The sequence below is a fragment of the Bactrocera latifrons genome, unplaced genomic scaffold (assembly GCF_001853355.1).
Source record: "Bactrocera latifrons isolate USDA-ARS-PBARC rearing strain unplaced genomic scaffold, ASM185335v1 scaffold_24, whole genome shotgun sequence".
Taxonomy (NCBI): Eukaryota; Metazoa; Arthropoda; class Insecta; order Diptera; family Tephritidae; genus Bactrocera; species Bactrocera latifrons.
The window spans coordinates 1975689-1997110 of NW_017535963.1; the positions used below are offsets into that span (position 1 = coordinate 1975689).

Below are 21422 nucleotides of genomic sequence, written 5' to 3' on the forward strand. Positions count from 1 at the left end.
TCTTTATGCTACCATTTTTCATGCCAAACCGAAAGACAGCAGCGAAGAGGTGAAGCATTTAATGTTTCTATGAGTGGATGCAAACACACACACACACTCTCACAGTCATGTGTGCATATGTGGACAAAGAGCGTGTGTGTGTGGTTGTTATTTATTTATACTCAACGGACATGCATTGACCTTTTACCAAGCTGCAGTTCCAGCCACATAGCAGCCGCGACAGTTGTTGACGCAGAGTTGCAATTTATTACACGCATAAAGTGTACCGACGCGGTCGCAATGTGTGTTTGTGTGTGTGTGTGTCGGCACAACGGATTGCCTGCAGTATTGACAAACACCACTGCGGGTTGCAACATTTCCAAATGATGTCAATTAAAATGGCAATAAAAACAAACAACAACAAATCAATGTTTGTACAAACATAACAACAACAAATCAATAGTGATCCGCATTAATTTAAACAAAAGCAGAGCAAGTGAAATAGTCCTGCTTAGAAAAAAAAATGTGCCGTCAAAAACAAAGAAAGAAAGCAAAACAACAAAAAAAAACCAACTACAAAAGCAATTGCTTAATTAAATTCAATAAAGCAGGTTAAGTGAAACATACAAACGGAGTGACAGAATTGGAAAAAAGTGAACTTGGAATTCGTACCGAGAGAGAATGATCATATCCCTAAACCTTGCAAGTTGTACCCGCCCAGTATTAGCTTGGCGTGGCGCATATCTGCTACCTGCTGTCAGTACAGTTCTCTCTCCACTCTCCTACGTGCGGAACAACTTTATGGTGTGGGGCCACACCGCAATGCATGGTTCTGGCCCAATCATCTTGGACGCTGTCGCAGATCGAGCTAGTTTGTGGGCCAGTTCATTGCCGACTACCTCTTTGTGTTCCGGCACCCAGATCAGGTGTACACGGTTGCAAAATGTTAGGCGGTTCAGTCTTCCTATAAACTCTTCCACTGAAAGCGATTTTATATCATAAGCTGAGATCGCTTCTAGTGCGTCTTGACTATCGAACTGACTTGACTATTTTTTATTTCAATCCAAAGGCAGCCAGGTAGCTTGATATTTCGGGCCACGGCGAAGTCGAGCAGCCTCAACACATTTTTGATTGTTTCGTCATGGAGGCTGAATTTACAAACCGTTGTCCCAAAGATACCCACCCTGGGCAGCTCTGATAGGTGCGTTCCAAGCGCTCATAGAAGACATCTTTCGTCACATCCTCCTTCATTTTGAAGAGCTTGGCTTTAATGCGGATTGTGGCTATTTCATCGCATGCCCCATACATCGCATTTCTTGGACGGCGGTGATATCAGCTTTCACTTTTACCAGGACATTAACCACATGGGTAGCGACACCTTCACAATAAAGGGACCGTACATTCCTTGTGCATGCCCTTAGTACTGTACTTAACACGTTTGTAGGGGTCGTCATGAAAACGGCGGTTTCTGATCCGAGCCTGTTTTCGTCTTTTCATTTGTAGTGGTTTTTACGAGGCGGGTCCCAAACCCAACGCTCAACCTTGGGAAGGGGATGTTTTTGCGTTCAAACGGATGTTTTGCGGAAACTTTAGTCTTATTAGACTACACAAATATTTTCAGAAGACTTTTTAATACTGGCAAAGCTGAACCCTAATAAGGTTACCAGGGCCATACTGAAGGACATCATCGAATTATTAAAGAGTTCAACGCATTTTGCCAGCAATTTTCTTATGCTATTCGTTTGACAGCTGTCAAATTACAACCCTGAGATTTCGAAACCACAAATTGGGCGACACTGTATGAATGAACTGGAATAAATTGAAGACAATTAAGCTATTATTTGATTTATAATGAGCAAGTTTACATTTTTGTTATTGTAAATTGCCTGACTGGTCATTGTACGCTTATAGAGCTGGCGGGAGGAACAGGCGAGTGAGCAATTCGACATAGCCTACGCTTCAGCTGAACTTTTACGATTACTTAAACGCGCTAACAAAAACATATTTACTTATGCAGCAGCGGCGAAGGCAGCGATACTTACGTTTGCACTTGCTTACTTAATATACCCACATGCGAGTACAGGGGCCCGACACTTACATAGATGTAAGCCGCGCTAGTACTTTCACTTTCGTTATCAAGTCGCAGACAAAACAATTTTCGCACAAATACCGCAGCAATAAACGATGATCGTTGCAAATAACAAGCGACGATAATCTCACAAAATACATATTTGCCATCACCGCCGTGCCGCCGTTGCAACCGCCGACGCCGCACACGACACATGTGTGATCTTGTTTATTCAACGAAGCGCGACTTGTGCTGCTGCTGCTGCTGTTGAGCGCGTCGTTTTTGTGTTGTCATTGGCTGCTAAACAGGGAAAAGTCATGATCATGATGACGAGATCACAGTTTAAATGCGACAGACAACTAGACAAGCGGGCAGCTGGTACATCGCGCGGGAGTATATTATATTTGCCATGAAAAAGTCTACAAATACCTATCTACAATCTTATGCGTGAACTGACGTTTCGAGATGATTTGATGCTGTTTGAATTGTTGCATTGCGGCATAAGCGTCGCCGCGCAATCATTCAAAATTTGCAATTACTCCGATTCGATCGCACAGCGCACGGAATTGCCGCAACGCGCTGCGAACTGGAAGACACTTGATGGCAGTGATCGCGATCGCGATCGGCGCAGCAGCAACCGGAGTCCAAACGTGTACGTGTGTCGTTGCGATCGCGCGCGCTTTCATACCGCGCTAGCGTATTTTTATTTAAACTTCGCAAATTTGCGCTTAATGCAAATGAGCTCGAGCTCGGCTGCCTGCCGTCGAATTCAATTTTATGGCGCAGCAATCGCGATCAACCGGCGTATAAAAGTGAATCCCAAGCGGTCGATACTAGCTGGTTGGCTTCGCGCGCACATAAGCGGCGCGCAATGCGCGATGTAATCAGTGYGTTGCTGCAATTGCTGGCAATTCAATCTAGTGATTGCTGGCAATAATTGCGCTGGGAATTCGTTGAGTGACGCATTTTTCACGTTCGCCATTGTGGTACGATCCTTTTTTGTTGTTTTATTTTTATTTTCGGCGTATTCTGCCAGCTGCATTATTTATGGCTGTGTTTGTTGCATTATTTCCTCCATACAACACATTTCCATGCTCTTAAGTCATGGTGCTGGTGTTTTGATCTACGACTGTGGCGCATTTTCCTGACTTGTAGATACTTAACTGCAACTGTCCAAGTGTTTTTGGGCTGCGTCGTAAGCCACTGAAGGAGGCGGCAATACATTATGTATGTGGCGGTACTTGTGCTGGCAGTAACTGATTTTTTAACTGTTACTTGTTTTTTTTCCGCTACTGCCATTTAAACTCGACTCGTTGCCGCGCCATTCGCCATATATGGTGAGTTCACAGGCGCTCTGCAAAGCCAAACATTCGCAATTGATATGCGCAAGCTTAAACACGGTGGAAAAAATCAATGAAAAACTTCGTAAAGACGCGATAAAAAATAGTCGAAAATACCCACCTTTCGTTATCGCCACACAACATTGCAAAGTAAACATTTCATTCATTTGTAAGTCGGCGGAAAGACAATCTGAAAAACTCACAGGCCGCCAGCCGGCAGTTGGCAGTCGCAGCAGCGGACTCCCAAAGCAGTTGAGATGCTGTGTGCCACCAACGCCATCCTTACAGCCACCGTCACAGCCTACCCACTTTGTATTTCAAAAGCTGCTGAATGAACTGGACGCGACAGCTATGTACAAGTAGACGGTTAACTACACGAGTGGACGGACAGACGGACAGAATTGTTAGTTAGGTTTGTTGCCTGCCTGCATCAGCCGGTTGGTTTTTTCATGCCAATTTTTGCTACCTTCATCATTTGCTTTTTTCGGCTTTTTGTTTCACCTTATTTGTTATGCGCACTTTTTGTTGTTGTTTACTTTTCAACTCTTCACTAGCAACTCCCGCCTGACGTAGTCGCTCATTTAGCGGCGACTTCAGTCTTTTTTTTTTTTTTTTTTTTTTTTTTTTTTTTTTTTTTTTTTTTTTTTTTTTTTTTTTTTTTTTTTTTTTTTTTTTTTTTTTTTGTTTGGTATCTACATTGTCGGTTTGTCCGTCTTTTCATTTGACCGGCATCTGATTAGGTTCGCATACTCAGTCACCGGCGTCTGCCATCACTGCCGGACTGCAGCGGACAGTAGGTATTTACTTGACTGGCCGACTGGCCAGACAATGCGGCGTGCCATGACGGCGGTACACAATAGAGTCGCAAATAAATTAATAAATCAACATGCAAATGTGGCCGAAAGGAGAATTCGTTTTCATTTGCGGGAGAAATACGGCCAAACCACTGTGACACAGCGCCACAATTCATTCCAATGCAATGGGAATACACCTACGGCCGCCCACCACTTCCCTTATCCGAACTTTTATGACTTGTTTTTGTACAGTGGTGCAGTTTCCAATGGGTTGGCTGTGTCATGATGTTTTAAGTTTAGAGAGTTTTTGGACTTTGTGGTAGTCTTCGCTATTTCTAATCTGTTTCACAATCACTTGTCACCTTTCACTTATTCGGAATTTCGGTTTCTAGCATGCGTCAGCGGCAAGATATGTTTACGAGAGAGAGAGAGAGAGAGAGAGAGCGAGATATGTATACGAAGAGAGAGAATAAAATTGCGGAAATAAAAAGCCTTATTGTTGAACGAAGTTATTCGTCAAAGAAAGGTCAGAGACAATATTAGTTCGACCTCCTATACAAATCTAATTTGAATGATTTGTTCTACACTCTGAATTACTGAATTTCCATTGTTTCTCCCTCTCTCTCTCTCTCTTTGGTTTTAAAGCCAAACTCAACAGAACAAGTCATTCAGACCGGCATGTTTTATTTAAATTCATTTACATTTCAATTACTGTTATTCGAATATTTCAAAAAATCCACATCCACCACACTTACACCGGTCGGTTCATCTGGACTCAATATTAATCATTTACCAAGTTTTGCCAATAAAGAATCTTGTGTTTCAGGAACTAGAGCATCCCAAGCCAAGTAAAATTGGTCGCTGACTCCAAAATCCATCACAACGACGTTCTACCTTTTCAATTATGAGATATAAAATCAAATAGAAGTTTCGATTGAAGATAGAAAAAGTTGATCGTTTATTAATTTCTCGGTTTTCCAACGAAGCGATAATTTTCACACACTGTATTAAGTAAATACTGTACGAGTGCCACCATGCTTCGTCACAGATTGCCGTGACCATTGCGTTACGTTTGGGGTCCAGCGTGGGTAAATCGACACTTAAACCTACACTTACGAACTCGCATACATGAGTATGTGTATACATATTTAGATAGAAATGCCGACAAGAAAATGTGGCTGTGTGTGCTGGCGTTGCAATTTGGTAACCTTTGCCGTTAGCATAGCGTTGGACAAATTATATTGTTGCATTTATTTGTTTTATGTTGCCCAAAAATTTATTGCCAACAATTTCACTTTTGTTGAACGCACACGCCAGCCGAGAGACCGAGAAAAAATAAAAACAACATCGAATAAAAATTAGACACTCCAACATTGCCTGGACCTGGCCGGTCAAGCAGCCGGCCGGCTTAAATGCCAAGCATACATAAGACATTGTTATCTGCACTCGTCGGTCGCTTAACAGCCGACAGAGTCGTCGTCTTCGTCGTCATCGCCGTCGTCATCGTTGCCGGTATCTGGCTGCTTGTATGTAAGTCGAAATGCTGCTTGTTGCTGCAATTCTTACGATAAATGCACTCAATGACACCAACAACAGCAACAACTGCCAACAGCAGGCGCAACAACAACAGTATCAGCAGTGACATCGTTGAATAGAGCAATTGTAATGCAACAATCGGTTCAACTGTAGCTGTCAAGTCGAAGTCAAACGTTTCGGCGCTTACATTTGCATTTGAACAACTTCCAACTCAAACGCGAACGCGAATTCAAATTCACATCGAAAATGCAACTTTTAACAGCCGCTGCTGCTGTTGCTGCTGCTGCCGCCAATAGCGATAAAACAGCATGTTAAACTAACAAAAAACTATTATGTAAATGTTAATGAAGTGGATTTGTTATTTTTGCCGATTCCGATCGCATATGAAATGAGCAGCACACGAAGCGCAACACTGCCAGCGAACAATTTTCAACGAGTATATTTGAGGTCAGTTGAGCACGGCGACCGTTGAGTGCCTGGACTTAAGTCTTAAGTATTCAAAGTGTCCGAAAAATGACTAAAGTCACTCTTTGCTTTGTTTATTCATATTTCAAGTCGTTTGCAATTATAGAAAATGTCTTTTTCAAGTGTGTCTTGAGACACTAAGCGCGCTCACGTGTGGCTGTGTCGCTATGTATGTGTGTGTGGAGGAAGTGTCGAGTCGCAATGGGGAAGTAGTAGATGCGCGTTTTTCCACTCGTAGGCACGGACTTTAAGCGCCAAGTACACTTATTCGTTGTGTAACACGCATGTCTATTTTGTTATTGCATTACCTAATGCATTTAAAGCGTATTAAAATGCAAAACATTGCTACAATTCCCTTAGGTTCAGGTACTCAGTATGATAAATATTTGTAGATCATTTAAATGATAATGTTTTCTATGTGAAATATATGAATTTAAGTGTCAATAATAGTTTTGTTATATAACAATAATGCAATTACAAAACAGCAGGGTTTTGATGAAACTAGTTCAATTTTTGTTCGAGCAAACAGTGTCCAATTTAGAAGAAATAAGACCTTGGGTTTCGCAATTCCGTTTAGTTATTATTACGTTGCCAACTTCTATAAATATAGTCGAAGTAAGCTAATGAAATATTTGCGTAATATTTGACAATAACTAGTCCATATAAATAGCGCGCCCAAACGGAATCGATAAAATATTTCTCCTAGATTGGTACAACCCTTTTTATGAGAGATGGCAGATCGAGATCATCATCTGTTATCGATTGATTCAACATATTTTAGTTAATTTTTTGGGTATTAATCGGGCCAATGCTAAAATCGTGCGAAAATACCAAAATCTTTTACAAACACGACGTCAAGTAGAAGTCAAATAAAATATACTTGACGACGTTATTACTGGTGACTAATGAAAAGCGAATGGCGCTCCAAAAGTCAGCCGAAACCGGAAGAACCAAATACTTCAAAATATAGTTTTTGTTTTTATCAGTCCGGTTCATTTTTGATCACAGAATTTAAATCGATGTTCAAACATATCTAAACTAATTTGTCGATTTACTTTTGCAATTTGAGCTGTTTGTTTGTTTTATATGTTCTGATTGTTTTTTTTTAAGCCGAAAGGCATTTAAGGCACGTTTACGATTCTTTCGATGCCGCGATTTGATAGTACGGATGGATAGAGGAGGTCCTCAAGATCAAAAAATGTATGCACATATACCGTCCTCAGACTCATAGTTTTCGATATATTTCACTTTAAAGTTCCACAATTTTATATGTCCAACACCGTGGTGATCATAGTTCTTTTGTGTCGAACTACTTTCTGCCCTGGCGGCCGTCCGTCGCGCTCCTATGTATATTAATCAAAAGGAAAGAAATACTGAAAAACTTTGCCTGTATAATCCATATAAATTTATGAAATAGTAGTTCATTTTGAATCATTGATATCTTTAAATATGAAGCATAAAAAGTTTTGATTATATTTTCAGCACACAAAGTGTGGCAACACTGCAATCTCTTGAAACTTTGATATATGCGAATGTGCACAGTGTAATTAAATATATATTAATTAAAAAATGTATGAAAAGTGGGTTAAACATAGTGAAATAACGATCATTGAAAACTATGAGTCTGAGGACGATATATGCATAAATTTTTTAATCCAGAGGATCTCCTCTATTCATCCGTACCATCAAATCGCGGCGCCGACAATCATAATAATATATTGCCGCTTTTAATCCAGTGGTGTCTCATGAATTTACGTATTCTTCCATTTGGTCGTGAAGTGATCTCTTGTTTCTTGAGGCATGTATTTCTGACAAATATTTGTACCGACTTAATCTTCAACAAATAATGCCTTTTTCGATACCGTCAATAGTTTAAAAATGAATATTCCCTTTCAGTGAGTCTTTTTTTAGGATTTCATTAAGTTCAACAAAAGCCTAGCTCTTTTCGAAGGGCTAGTGAATTTAGATAGATAATTTCAGATTCTGAAGAGTAAATTTTTTGAATCTGCAATCCATCTAAAGTAATTTTCCCACTTCTCCTATTGGCTATGACAGTAAATCCCAACATAAAACCTATACTTTAAAGCAATAGAAATTCGTAACAAATAAATTAAAGGTTCGCAAAAGAAAATTAATTACTTCATATTACCGCGCTACGCTTAATGCACCTACATACCACGGTCTCCTATGTAGAAACTCACACAAAACGTCACATTCAATTCCACATTTGCCACTGCGCTTGGAAAAAGCAAAAGTAATGATTACAACTATCGGAGCAATGTTGACAGTGACTCATTAATTTGACGCAGCACTTCCTTGGCAGTGGCGGTGGCCAAAACACACGCCATAGCCACAACACGCCTTTGCACACGAAGCCGCAGTTCCTATAAAGTTGCTGCCGTTGCATTTTGCCGGTGCCGTGTTGGGTGTCATTAGCTGACAATGCGCAGCAAAACGCATTCGTTTCGTCGAAGTACTGAGCTGGGTCTCGGCTTAAGCTGTTGTTGCTGCTGTAGTACATTTCAGCCCACACACGCTGGAATGTGAGCTTTAATGTTTACTTACGTATTTTGTACTTCACTATCTTTATTATTGCGATTTTATAAGTTTGCAGTAATTTTTAACTTTTGTTGCGACGGTAGTAGGATGGACTAGTGATTTTAATATTCTAAAAATGTTCTCGTTAATAGATTTTTTTCACAGTTGCCGGGGAATAATCGGACTGAGTCGATTTAAAAAAAAATTATTGAAGCAATCGTTACAGTTCCTTAAAAGTTTTCAAAATAGGTAGGTACATGCTGCTTCGATCCACTCTATCGTCTCAAAATGCTTCCCTTTCATCGGTCACTCACAGAAACACGTCGCGTAAAAATGTTTGTCCAGTGGGTGCGCGCAAGCTTCGAAAGACAGTCGCGGCGGAAGAAAACCAGTCCTATCACTTTCCGGACAAACCCTGTCTCTAAATTTGAGATTTGAGGCGACCTTACAGTGGCGTGGTCAGATTAAAAGTGCTTGAAGGATCCTACAAAAAGTTACCGATATATCAGACTTCTTCATTTACTTGTATCGAAAGAGCCCCGAAGATATGCTAGTAGAACGCAATGTGACAGTGATGTTCATAGAAATAAGTACACTAGTAAATGCAGCTAAACTTACAAGGACTCCGGATGCGTTGTGACCAAACCCAAGAAGATAAAGCTGCTTTGGTGCCACATTAGATCGATTTCCATGGCTATAGGACCTACTGGTACACATTTTTCATAATTCTCCAACTAAATTGTTTACATTAATTGGCGTGAGTAAATTGATTGAACATAATAGGAGCGTGCCCATGCCTTTTATCGAAGTAAAATTGATAATAACTTTTAATTGGCATTTACTATGGCCCAGAGGCAATTTTTTGTCTGCCGCTCACAGTTAGTTGGACAATTATTTGATTTTTATTGATTTAATTACATATGCGTGTATTTGTTGTACATTTTACTTTGTCGCACATTTCTTTTGGCACGCATTATTTTTATTGCTTTAGCTGACAGCTGCTTTTCAACAGCGCCTCAAGCGGCAATGTTACGTTGTTGTATTTATTTATTGTTTCTTTTCGAGTCGTTTTCTTTATTGTTTGTTTCTCTTTTTGTTTTTGCGTTTATGACAACGGGAAGGCGGCCGCATCGAACACAGGCGCTGCACCTGTGGCTACATGTTCGTTGTGGTTAATTTACTTGTACGCATTACGCTTAGTTGTTAGTGTCATTGTTTTATTTTGTTTCTTTTTATTGTTTTTCTTTTATTGCCGCTGAGCTGCCGATTGAATATGACAACATTTTTTCGCAACAAAAAAGTTATACGACGCTCTGCGCTCTGGAATTTTCCCGAGTTTTTCTCATTTTCCACCTGCGCGCGAGAGCAAAAGAGCGCGCTCTCACACACAAGCTCATCAGCCGCTGCTGAGTGCTCTTATCGATTCTGCAACACATGTTGTGTCTGTTGCCGCTTTGCAGTCGGCAATCAGCTGCAATTGTTGCTGTTGTTGCAAATGCATACGCGTAGACATTGCTGTTGTTGTGTTGTGCATGTGCAGCTCACATTCGATTCGCTATATTTTGTTGTTATTAATGTCGCCCACTTTTTTGGTTGGGTTTATGCCCAGTTGTCTGTGTGTTGCTGTTGTTGTTTTTGGCGTTATTGCTTTTGCGGCAACTTACTCAAAAATGCATTGACTGCTCAGCAGCAGTTATTGTCGTTGTATTTCTTTATATCTATGCCTTGCATATTTCTTGTGTATCGCACTTTTTGCCAGCATACTTTTAGTCGCGCCGCTTGCCGTCTTGCGGTTTTCTCCGCCGCCGCCAATCTGTCAACTCGGTGTAGCCACTCACTCGCAGACAGCGCTGGTAATTTGCACACTTGTGGCGCAGCGCGCTCCATAATTATTACAATTTCATTGGATTATCGTTCAGTTTCCACTGAGTTTTCCACGCGTTCGTATCGAGCGGCGCTCTGGTGTCGCGTTAAACCGCGTGACGCGCGCGTTGCCTTACTGCACCATACGCCTCCTTATTTTACTTAACACTTATACACACATACACACAAGTGCCATTCGAGGGACGAGTGGACGCTTTGATGTCCTGCCATATAAATTAACTTATATTTACGTCTACATTTAAGGACACTAAGTTTGATTTTTGTTTTGCATAGAAGACGATAATTGCAAGTGTTTACGCGTTCGGCTTCGCAGAGAGTGTGTTTGTGTTCGTTTGTTTTGTTTTCGTGCGTTTCCGTACGCATCCTTTCTGCGTGCTTCTGCGCAGAGTTGCAAAAAAATATATATATTTTTTTTTCGTTTCTTCAAATATTTTTATATTTGTTAAGTGATTTACAGTGCCGGCAGTGCACTTTCACGAAAGCGTAATAAAAAATTTGATTTTTTATTTTTTAACATATTTTTTATTAAAGGAATGATTAGAATTATAAAGGACAGCAAAATTAAAGGAAATAAAAATTAAATTAATTATGTTTAAAATAATAAATTTATAAACTCAATTTGTGTGTATAATATTTTTGAAAAATTAGGTTCAGTAAATTTTAATTAAATATTAATAAAAAATAATAATATTTGGTTCATAACCTTACTTAATATCAATTTATATATACTATATAAATATTAAGAAAAAATATCAAATATACATATTAATATAAAAAGTATTTATAAAAACTTACTAAAGTGAAAAAATATTTCGCCAATTTGGAAATGTTATAATAATAAAATAAATAACATATTTGTTTTAAAAGCTACATTTTAAAATTTATTAAAAAAGTGAAATTAAATATTATTTTACTTCAGTATGGAATTCAGGGAAATTTTTTTAAAAACAAAAAGAGTCAAGATAAAATAAATATGAAAACTTAAATATTCGTAGAGTGCAACATATGAAAACGTATATAACATGAAATACAAAATATTTTAATTGTACCATAAAACAAAAATACTTATTAAAACAAATATTGTTGTTGAAAAAACAAAAATTTATATATAAAAAGTATTGTGAGTGAACTCAACAATTTGAAAATCCGATCAAAATATATAATATTGGGTAGTCGAAAAGGTTTGTTCGTATTTATAAACAAAATTCAACTTATTTTTTTACGTTTATAATGAACTTTAATGAAATATGTACCATTTTGGTGGACCACCTTTTTGTCATTTTTCCGCTAGAGACATTATTCCTACAGTGTAAAATTTTTATGGTTTCTCTTGAAGCCAACTTTACTCCATTCTGCATTGACCAAAACAAATGGTAGTCTGAAGATGCAAGATCAAGGCTATGTGGGGCATGCATCAAATCTTCCCAGCCAAGTTCTACCAATTTTTCCGATTGTCAAAAATGAGTGTGGCGTTGTCCTGATGGAAGACGAAGCCCTGTCTGTTGATCAGTTCTGGTGGATTCGATCTCATCAGTTGTTGATAATAAAATGTAGAATCAATAGTTCGACCAGCCTGGAGTAGCTCATAGTGGATGATTCCCTTTCAATCCCGCCAAACACTCAGCATAACCTTTCGAGGCGTCAACCCTTTGAATAACCGCCAATCACCGTATTTGACTGATCGACTTTTCGTCTCCTTTTACCATTCACTTTAGAAATGGTTAGATTTCATTTCGTTTCAGTAAAGAATCGCAATTCGGTCCATTAAATTTTTCACAGACAATTCATGTGGTACCCAAACATCGAGTTTCTTTATGTAGCCAGCCTTTTTTAAATGGTTCAAAACCATTTTGATGGTGAATTTTAAGTACCTTAGCGATGTCATGGCTACTTATGTGACGGTACTGGTCAATCTTTTCCATAATTTCATCGAATTTTTCAAGAGCGAGATGCATCCTTCACATCGAAATTTCTTAAACGGAAGCAAGTGAATCATTGTTGTGCTACACAAACTGACACAGCATCGTCTCCGTAAACTTCACAAATTTCATTTGTTTTTTTTTTTCATTCCTACCTTTTTTTTATACATAAATTGCAAAATATAGCGAATTTCTTCATTATTTTCACTCATTTTTGAACAGCTGCAACTTTTTTCAACTTCTCCGATTTTTTTTTTTTTTTGGTTAAATGAAGTTTAAAATCTCACCATTCCGACACTATATAATACGACTGCAACGACATCTATTGACAAAATACGAAAAGACTTTTTCGACTGCCCAATATCTAAACTCATTATGTGAAGCTTTGAAAGCCTCAAAATATCTTTGTGCCAAAATTGGCAAAAAAAAAAATATTCAGTTTGTGGTTTTATTCGTTTTTTATGAAATATTGCATCAAATAAATCTTAATATTACCAAAATAAAATAAATTAAAGATGTGTATAAGAGACAGCCCAGAAGAAACGTGATATGCTATAAAATATATCTAATGATAAAATGTATATCTTATAATAAAATTTATTTTGTTTGTAAAATTCCATTAATTTATTGCCAAAATATTGATTGTGTAAAACTGAACTCACAAAAACCTTATACTTAGGAGTTTAATTGAAAAGTTTGCTTTATTAATGAATTTTCCCAACAATAATTGCTACTGAATAAATTTAGTAACTAACACAATTTACAAATGAATTCCCTTGAGCGCTTTAAGCTCGAATTAAAGCAAAAGTAATTGAAAAGTAAAATGAAAGAAAATCACGACAGCACTCCAACAACTGCAACATTTAATTTGGTTTATCACTTTAATTTGCCATATGAACGTACTTAGCCACATACATCAATACACACACATATATAGACATATAGACATTTATACTTATATTCGAATAAAGTTATATACTACAAGCGTTGGCCTTCAAATCTGCTTATTAACCGGCTTATTGCCATTGCCACTGCTTTGTTATTGCCGCATTTGTTCGTGCAGTAGCCTTTGCGGCAGCCACCCAGCCAGTCAGGCCGCCATATGTTGCCACTTGTTGCATGAGTGCACACGCCGCATGGCAACGTTTGTTTCCACCATTCATGTCATTGTTGTTGTCATGCATATTCTTGTTGTTGCTGCATGCTGTCACAAAGCAAAATGCCGCATTTAAACTCATCTGCACTCCGCCGGCCCAACTCACCAATTACGTATAATAAATGCTTTAAGAGAAAAAAGCTAGAAAAAAAGCATTGCAACTTACACTTTTTACAACACTTCATCAATCGGCGTAGGTATACTAAATTCATTTCATTATGTGTGTATGTCTGTATGTGTGAGTGTATGCTTATTCACAATTAAATAGTTTTAGCAAAATAATTTAGCTAAGCGAAGCTTTTATTTTGTTATATAATTTTAGCTTTTGCTTTCGCAGAACTCATAAATTTCAATGATTCAATAAACTCATTAACAGATGTATATATAATATATTTGTACAACAACTTCCTTTTATATAATTTGGTTAGCATTTTGTTAGTCGACGAATTTTGCTTTCTTTGACAAGAAATCAAAATCTTAATTGAAAATTGTCAGTGCTGTACAATTATATATTGAAAAGTTTGTATTCAAAATATATTTTTTTAAAAAGTATTAGGCGATAAGGAATATTTTTATATTATATAATATTAAGTATGCCACGATGGTTGTAACACCTAAAGGAAACGTCGGAGACGAGCTGAGTCGATTAGTCATATCCATCCTTTTTCTCTATATGGTATATGCCAACTCGTTTCTTAGTTTTTGGGATATTGGTCTGAAATTCGCCCTTTTCATGTGTTTAAACAGTGAATATTGGACATCTATAGCATTATAGCTGGCGTACAAACTGAATGAATCAAGTGCTTGTATAGGAAGCTTTTTCATTTGACGAGATATATTCAGAAAATTTGGCAAGATTATTGTGTAAGGAATAGATACGATTTGTTCGGATCGGACTACTAAAGCAATAGCTGCCATACAAACGATCGGAATCAAATTAAAAATCCTTCCCCTTTATCCAATAACAAATACTCCTGTGAAGGGGATTAAAGATTCGGTGCGGCCTAAAATAACACTTTTTATGATGAACACAAGATGATCAAACTATAATTTTAATTTCTGACAAAATAGCGTCTTCTTTAAAAAATTTCCGTTTTTTGTGAAAAATTTACGATTTAGAATGGCATAAAAATCGAAATTAGTTTCATCTTATACATATCTTATATCTCGTGTGAAAGTTTAAATTCGAGCGGTCCAACTGTTTCGAAGAAATTCATGAACTCCAAAGTCAAGGAGTCAATAATACTAAGTAAAATTATTTTAACGAATACCATCATATCTCCTAAACTATTTTTCCGATAAATTCGAAATTTTTTCTCTTCCGAAGCGTGGCATGTTTAAACGTATAAAGTAACTCGGAGTTCCAAATAACTATGAAGTTGATTTCGTAAGTTCAGTCAAATGAATTTGAACATCGCTAGTGCTTTGAGTGCGTAATATTCAATATAAAAGACTCTGAATCATAAAGGACTAGCAGGGGATTCGTGAAAGCATGAAAGAATATAGTATTGCTATTTGTTGTTGAATTCAAGATTGAAGTTAACTGTGTGGAGAGGTTTAAGTATATTTTGAGTCATGTGCCACATTTTTCACATACTCACAGAAAAAGTGTTACCTACGGGCTACTTTACTTCCAGCTTTTCCCGTCTGATGATTCCGACCTTTCATAACTTTCATTACTTGACTTATAGGAATTTTTGACAATCACTTGGGATTAATTTTACATTACAATCACAGTGCCGGCACTATTTGCTGACAAAGTTCGTGGAGGGTAAAATAATAAATGTCACTCATACGCCCCGGAGACGCTGCGTTGCAGAAATCATATAATTTATTATCTGCTAAAAGCATTTAATTTTCGCTGCCGTATATTGTTTATCATGCTCGCCAAATAACATTTATTGGCAGCGCAGCTTTTTCTTCATTATCATAAATTTTCCTTCGCTATTAAGCTTTTCTTATCTTTTGCATCACTTTTTCCGTCATTTTTTACATATTCCTGTGTGCCTACCAAAGGCAGTCGCTAAACTTTAATTATATTTTCCAATCAACATTTCCTATGCAAATGCATTTCATTTGCCGTAATATCACACACACACTGCCACACACAACTAATACATATGTACAGTTATTTATCGCATAACAATACGCTTAATTTTACAATCACCAAATTTCTCAAGTTTGCGAATTTTATGCGAATTTTCCCACTGTGAATATTCATAAAGATAATTGCAGGCATTTTGGAGCGTCAAAACATATTGATTCGAACACACACTCGCACACACACTGTAATAAATATAGCTATAACAAATCATACACAATTGAAAATCATTTAAGTGTCTTTATGTGTATTTCAGTGTGCTGTGAAAGCTAACAGTAAATAGACAGAAAGGAAGCTTATCTCTTCGTTTTTTTTATTTGCGCTCTCACTCTCCATTTCATATTTTCCTTTTCCATTTTCATGTTTTCTTTCCAGTTGCCTTTATGCTTTTCGAAAAGTTAAAGCCGATTCGAAAGATTTATGTCGGAATTTGTCGGTTTTGCTGTAACATGCATATTGTTTAGATAACAGCTTATAGTTTATCATTATTCAACTTTTAAGTGACGCGGTGTTTTATCGTAATTGCGTTATTTGCATATAGATATATAATAAAGATTTATTTTATTATTCATAAAAAGATTTTCGAGTGTTTTGTAGTGTTGACAATGGAATTAATTTGAAATGAAATGTTTGCGGTTACGCGAAAAGAAGAGTGCTAACCATATTGTCATTAACTTGTTAAGTTAAGTTAGAGTAATAGGCTACCATATTGTCATTAACTTGTTAAGTTAAGTTAGAGTAATAGGCTAGCGAACTTACTATACTACATCCCAGATGGTTCATAGTAATCCCACTTAAACGGGATAAAGAAGAAAACGCGCTGAATAACAATGGTCTTATTAACGGTATATTAACTAAATGTTCTATGTTCGACCAGATACATACCAAAATCGATGGCTGCGGCTTTATTAACAGGTGAAGCCAGTCTATACCCCTCAGAACTGGTCTTATTTTAACAATTTATTCTAGGAATAAGGCAAAAGAACTCGGATTTATCTTTTTCAGGCTTTGTTAAACATTTATTTAAGTTTATAAAAATTTATAAATGGATAAACAGTTTAGGATGGTAAGGTTTAGATAACTTGTCATCGACGTCACCTAACGGTAGGCCCAGGAAACGTGCTGTTTCGTGGTGGTCGGACCAAAGGGAAAAGGGTGGCAGATGTGTAGAGTTAGTAGAGCATGCAAAGAGGTGGCTAGTGTCATGCGGGGACGCGGTGTCCGTTGGACATATGTTTGACTACAATATCCAGAACGAAGCTGCGCAAGGACATTCTCGTTTCTCGCTAAACTCGAGCTCTTCACAGCGAGGGAGTCGGTGAAAGTGTTAATGGGTACACTGTGGATGGCAGGCAGTACATGTCACCATATGATTTTATGTCTTCGACGTAGTTGGGAAAGGACTTCTTGATGCTCTTAGGAGGCGGTTTTCTCCAAGCAGGTATTACAGGGATAATTTCTGCGAAAGCACCCCAGCAGGAACTACTTGAAGAGGAGTTCATAATGCTCCTTAACTGGGAGCATACGGGCCTCGCTACGCTGGTGTTCGTTGAGAGACTTCCTGCTGTAGTACGGAATGCAGTGTTCTGACAAGTTTGCTTCCTCATCTGCGTCACATTGCTTCCAGACGATCATATAGGTGCGGCCTAACCCCGTTTAGAACGGGTAAGTCTTGGGATCTCGTCTATATGAAATCATCAAATACCGAATACAATTTTCATTTGTGATAATTTGTTGCTAGTGTTCATAGTGAGGATGAGATTTTGCTGCTATTTCGAACTCTACAATTTATCAGTGAAATATTTTGATCTCAGTTCTCAGGAAGCAAGCGGAAATTTGACTTAGTACTACAGAGCTTTCCTTTAGAGTCATCCCTTGTCTTTTTTGTACATAAATTTTGGTTTTAGAAGAGTTTAGTTTCTATTTTTTCCATAAACCACACTCGTGGGAAACTCGATATAATCATTTTATATCCTTATATCCATACAATTTTTGTATCTGTGAACGGAATCACCATAAACTGCAACTAAATCAGTTTCGAGGAAGTTATGAGCTCACTGCAAACACAATTTTACAGTTTATTCATTGGAAAAATTATGAAAATTCAGTTACACACGCACAAGCATAACCATATACCAGAAAGGAAACCGTAAAGCGAAAGGTAAAACTAACTTTTCCTGGCATTTTAGTTCACTGTGCACTTTTTTATACCAATTTTCCTCGTATTGCCCAAACACACACATTCATAAGCGTATGCAAAAGACGTTAATTAAAATTCTTTCGAACAATCATAAATCTGGCACTTAAAGCGTCACGAAATCATATCTACTGACAATATTTATGCACCGAAATGGTTCACCTTGCTTGCGGGTGACTGTTAAAGACACGCTTATTGGCACATTAAAGTTCAGCTTAACATTGAATTGAAAGTAAACAAGGCAATCTCAATTTTCATGAGTGCCATTTCGAATGTCTGCGAATTTAATTGCACTCGAATTTCCCTTTTTTTGGTTTTTGGATTTGAAGTCATCAAAAATGGCTAACGAATAAATTTTACATTGCATTCAAGGCAACTCGTCTGTATGAGCGCGAGTTGTGCATGTATGTTGGTGAAAAATAGGTTATAGTAGACGCCCACAGAAGCGGTATGCCAAGTACGATTTCTATATATCCTATAAATGTTATGCACATACTGGCAGCTTTGATTAACGTTAAACTCACTAAAATCAACTCGAAAATTCTGGTAACCATTCAAAAATGTTAGCGTTGTGAATCAAACTGTGAAACTTCCATAGAGTGTGTCTATGATGTTAATCTCGAGGTAGGTGAGGTATCTGTACCAATAACATTTCAAAAAATTATATAACTAACTTATCGTCGAACAGAGTTTTATATCAAGAAAGAACCGAAGGTTACTAGTTTGAACCTCTCTAAGTATTTTTGTTTTCTACAGATGCTGTAAAGAATTGAAACCCATGAGATTACTTTCTGAAACGAATTGTTATAAAAGTTTAAGTCTGATTGGTCCACAGAATATTCAATTATCAATAACAATTTTACCAATTATGGACAGAATTGCTAAGTAAACTCCTTTTTTGGACCTTTGCAACTACAGCGCCACCTATCGGCAAATATAAATAAGTGTAAGACAAGCACTGCTCTATGAATTTGCGCACAACCTACTATCTGCCTACAGATCCCCTTCTTCACACATACAAATATGGTGCCTATCTATTAATGAATTATTGTTCGCATTTGTTAGTTTAAATATTTTCACGACTTCCATCCAAATAGTGGCATTGCCATAAACAAACGGCAGCCGGTTGAGCGTCAAATAAATGGCTCAAAAATCCGCTAACGGCTCGACGACGCGGTACCTCAGTGCGGTTCGTTCGCCGCTCACTTTGCCAATATCTTCATGGTAATTAAGCAAAAGTCTTGTTGTTGTGATTGTTTTTGTTTTTGAAGCGTTTATTTAATATCATCTTAATTGTGGTAATAAAGGTTTGCTTTCTGGCCTATTAATATGCAAAGCATTTTGCCGCAGCCAGACATTACAGCCAGCGGTATTCAAAATGAGTAATTTATGTGTTTTCACAAACATATCCCGAGATCACTTTTCCTAAACGTTTGTACCATTTAGGCGCTCTTGTGTGCGACGCGGTGCTTTTTTCTTCTGGCATTTCGTGTGCACATTTTTATGGCCACTTCGATTTTTATGGCACATTGCCGTTACTTCTATCACTTTAGTCGCACCCACTCAACAGCCGACATCGTTAGATGCAGAGAGATCCTGCAGAAAACAGCTCGGAGCACACACTCATACGGGTTTATATACGCCAGACTAGTGTGAAAGTGAATTTTGAGTTCACTTCTTCATGATTTTTGAAACGCCGGCAATGAAATGTGTGGGATGTGGCACTAAAATCCATTCAGAAATTGCGGTGAGATCGCTGTTCTGTTTTTTATGAGAATTTTTGATTGGTTTTGTTCGTTCCAGATCGTCGCATAGACAATGCATTGAATTTACAATGTTATTCTCGTTTTCGGGTGACAAGTGTACACCACTCTTGGAAATATCCTGTGATAGTGATAGCACCCAGTAGAGCTGAAGTCGCTTTTTTCTGGTACACTCTCCCTGCCCTGCTTTCCAAGGCTCTACAGCGTCTGCTGACATATTACAGGCTAACTCCGTGGCTTTACTAATAGCAACGGCCTCTGCTTGAAATATAGTGTAGCGTAGTCCGGTAGTTTAAAAGGCAGTCCTATGCCTAAATCAGGACAGTATACCACAACACCAACTCCGTTCTCGATTTTCGAGCCATCCGTAATAGTAGTCTTTATATCACATTTTTCTATGTTTATCTCGCAGACTTTTCCTCTTTTGCCTCCACTAGCCCTTTAGCAAATTGTTTACACCTGCTTAACTACTTATTTGGCTGTCGGACCCGATTCCGGGTCGTTGGGGTCTTTTGAGGACTTCCACATAAAACTTGACGTCTCAGCGACCTCTTGCCGGCCCTCCAAACAATGTTTTATTCCTTCGATCATTACCGGTAGGTAGCCGAAGGTCGGATGAAAAGTTCGAGTCGATAGGTCCAGCCGTGATAACGAAGTTTTCCTCAACGGCTCTGAAATCGCGTTTAAAATTCTAGTAGCAGATTACTTAAGTATTTGAAAAAAAATATATATATATTTCAAAATCGCAAGTGAATATCACCATTTAAGATATAAAATCTCTATCAGAGCTTAAGATGTACATGGAAAAAAAACTTCACAAATCTGCTACTTGGAAAAAGTTTTACTTAAATAATTCCCGCACTGACAGTGTAAAATATCTGCATATCATTTAGTTGGTTAACAATAATTATATACTTTTGCATGCGGTCATAATTTTTGATCCCTTCAATGGTAATTATTTCGAAAAAATCTTCCCACACAATTTTCCAACTTTTCATTGCTAATCACTTTTCATATTTTTCACTTTTAATAATGCTTTCGTGTCGTGTCTGCGTATTTTCTACACGTTTTCTGCAAATTTATGATGCAATTTAGCTACTTCCTTGTACAACCCCAACGACAACAACAAAAGCGATAAGCTAAAACAACAACGCATGGCTACTGTACACAGCAATGGACCGGACCACACACACGCAGCACTTGGTATAACTCATTATTGTAGGTGCATTATCGTTTGTTGTTGTTGTTATAGAAACTTGTTATACACCGTTAAGACTTTCTGACCCACTTAGTCGCCAGCCCGCAGCAATGCCGGCCGTTGCCGGTGGCGGTCGCTGGAGATTGATTGGTCTGGGCTAGACAGTGAGGCAGCCGGCAACGATGTGTCGCTGAATGATTTACATGCTACCCACATACATACTTGCATACTTACATGCGCTTGAGCATGCGTATACTGTTGCATGCACACTTCCTTGGAATTACCTACGCATGTGCGCACGGAAAATATACAGCTTGTGCGCACTCTTCACACGCGCATGCGCAAATATGCGTGCGCAAATATGGACGCGTGTGCGTTTTGCATATCACTAGTGTAAGGTTTATGCACTCTCAAATGCTTGCAAATGCCGCTTGTCACCACAATGACACGCGCCCACTAAACTGTGCAATCCCGAAGTACATTT

At 38.0% G+C, this 21422-nt stretch overlaps 1 protein-coding gene across 4 annotated transcripts in view; it reads left to right on the top strand.

Moving 5' to 3' along the window:
• The window catches only part of LOC108969091 (splicing factor 3B subunit 2), a 55205-nt gene that overhangs the window by 10035 nt on the left and 23748 nt on the right, over positions 1 to 21422 (top strand). The window contains exon 1 of one of the 4 annotated variants that reach the window (XM_018933597.1): positions 10679 to 11087. The exons of the other annotated variants lie outside the window; for them this stretch is intronic. The gene's annotated coding sequence lies outside the window, so the exon portion shown is untranslated. Of the gene's footprint in view, positions 1 to 10678; positions 11088 to 21422 lie in introns of those variants that run through there. 4 annotated transcript variants of the gene reach the window in all.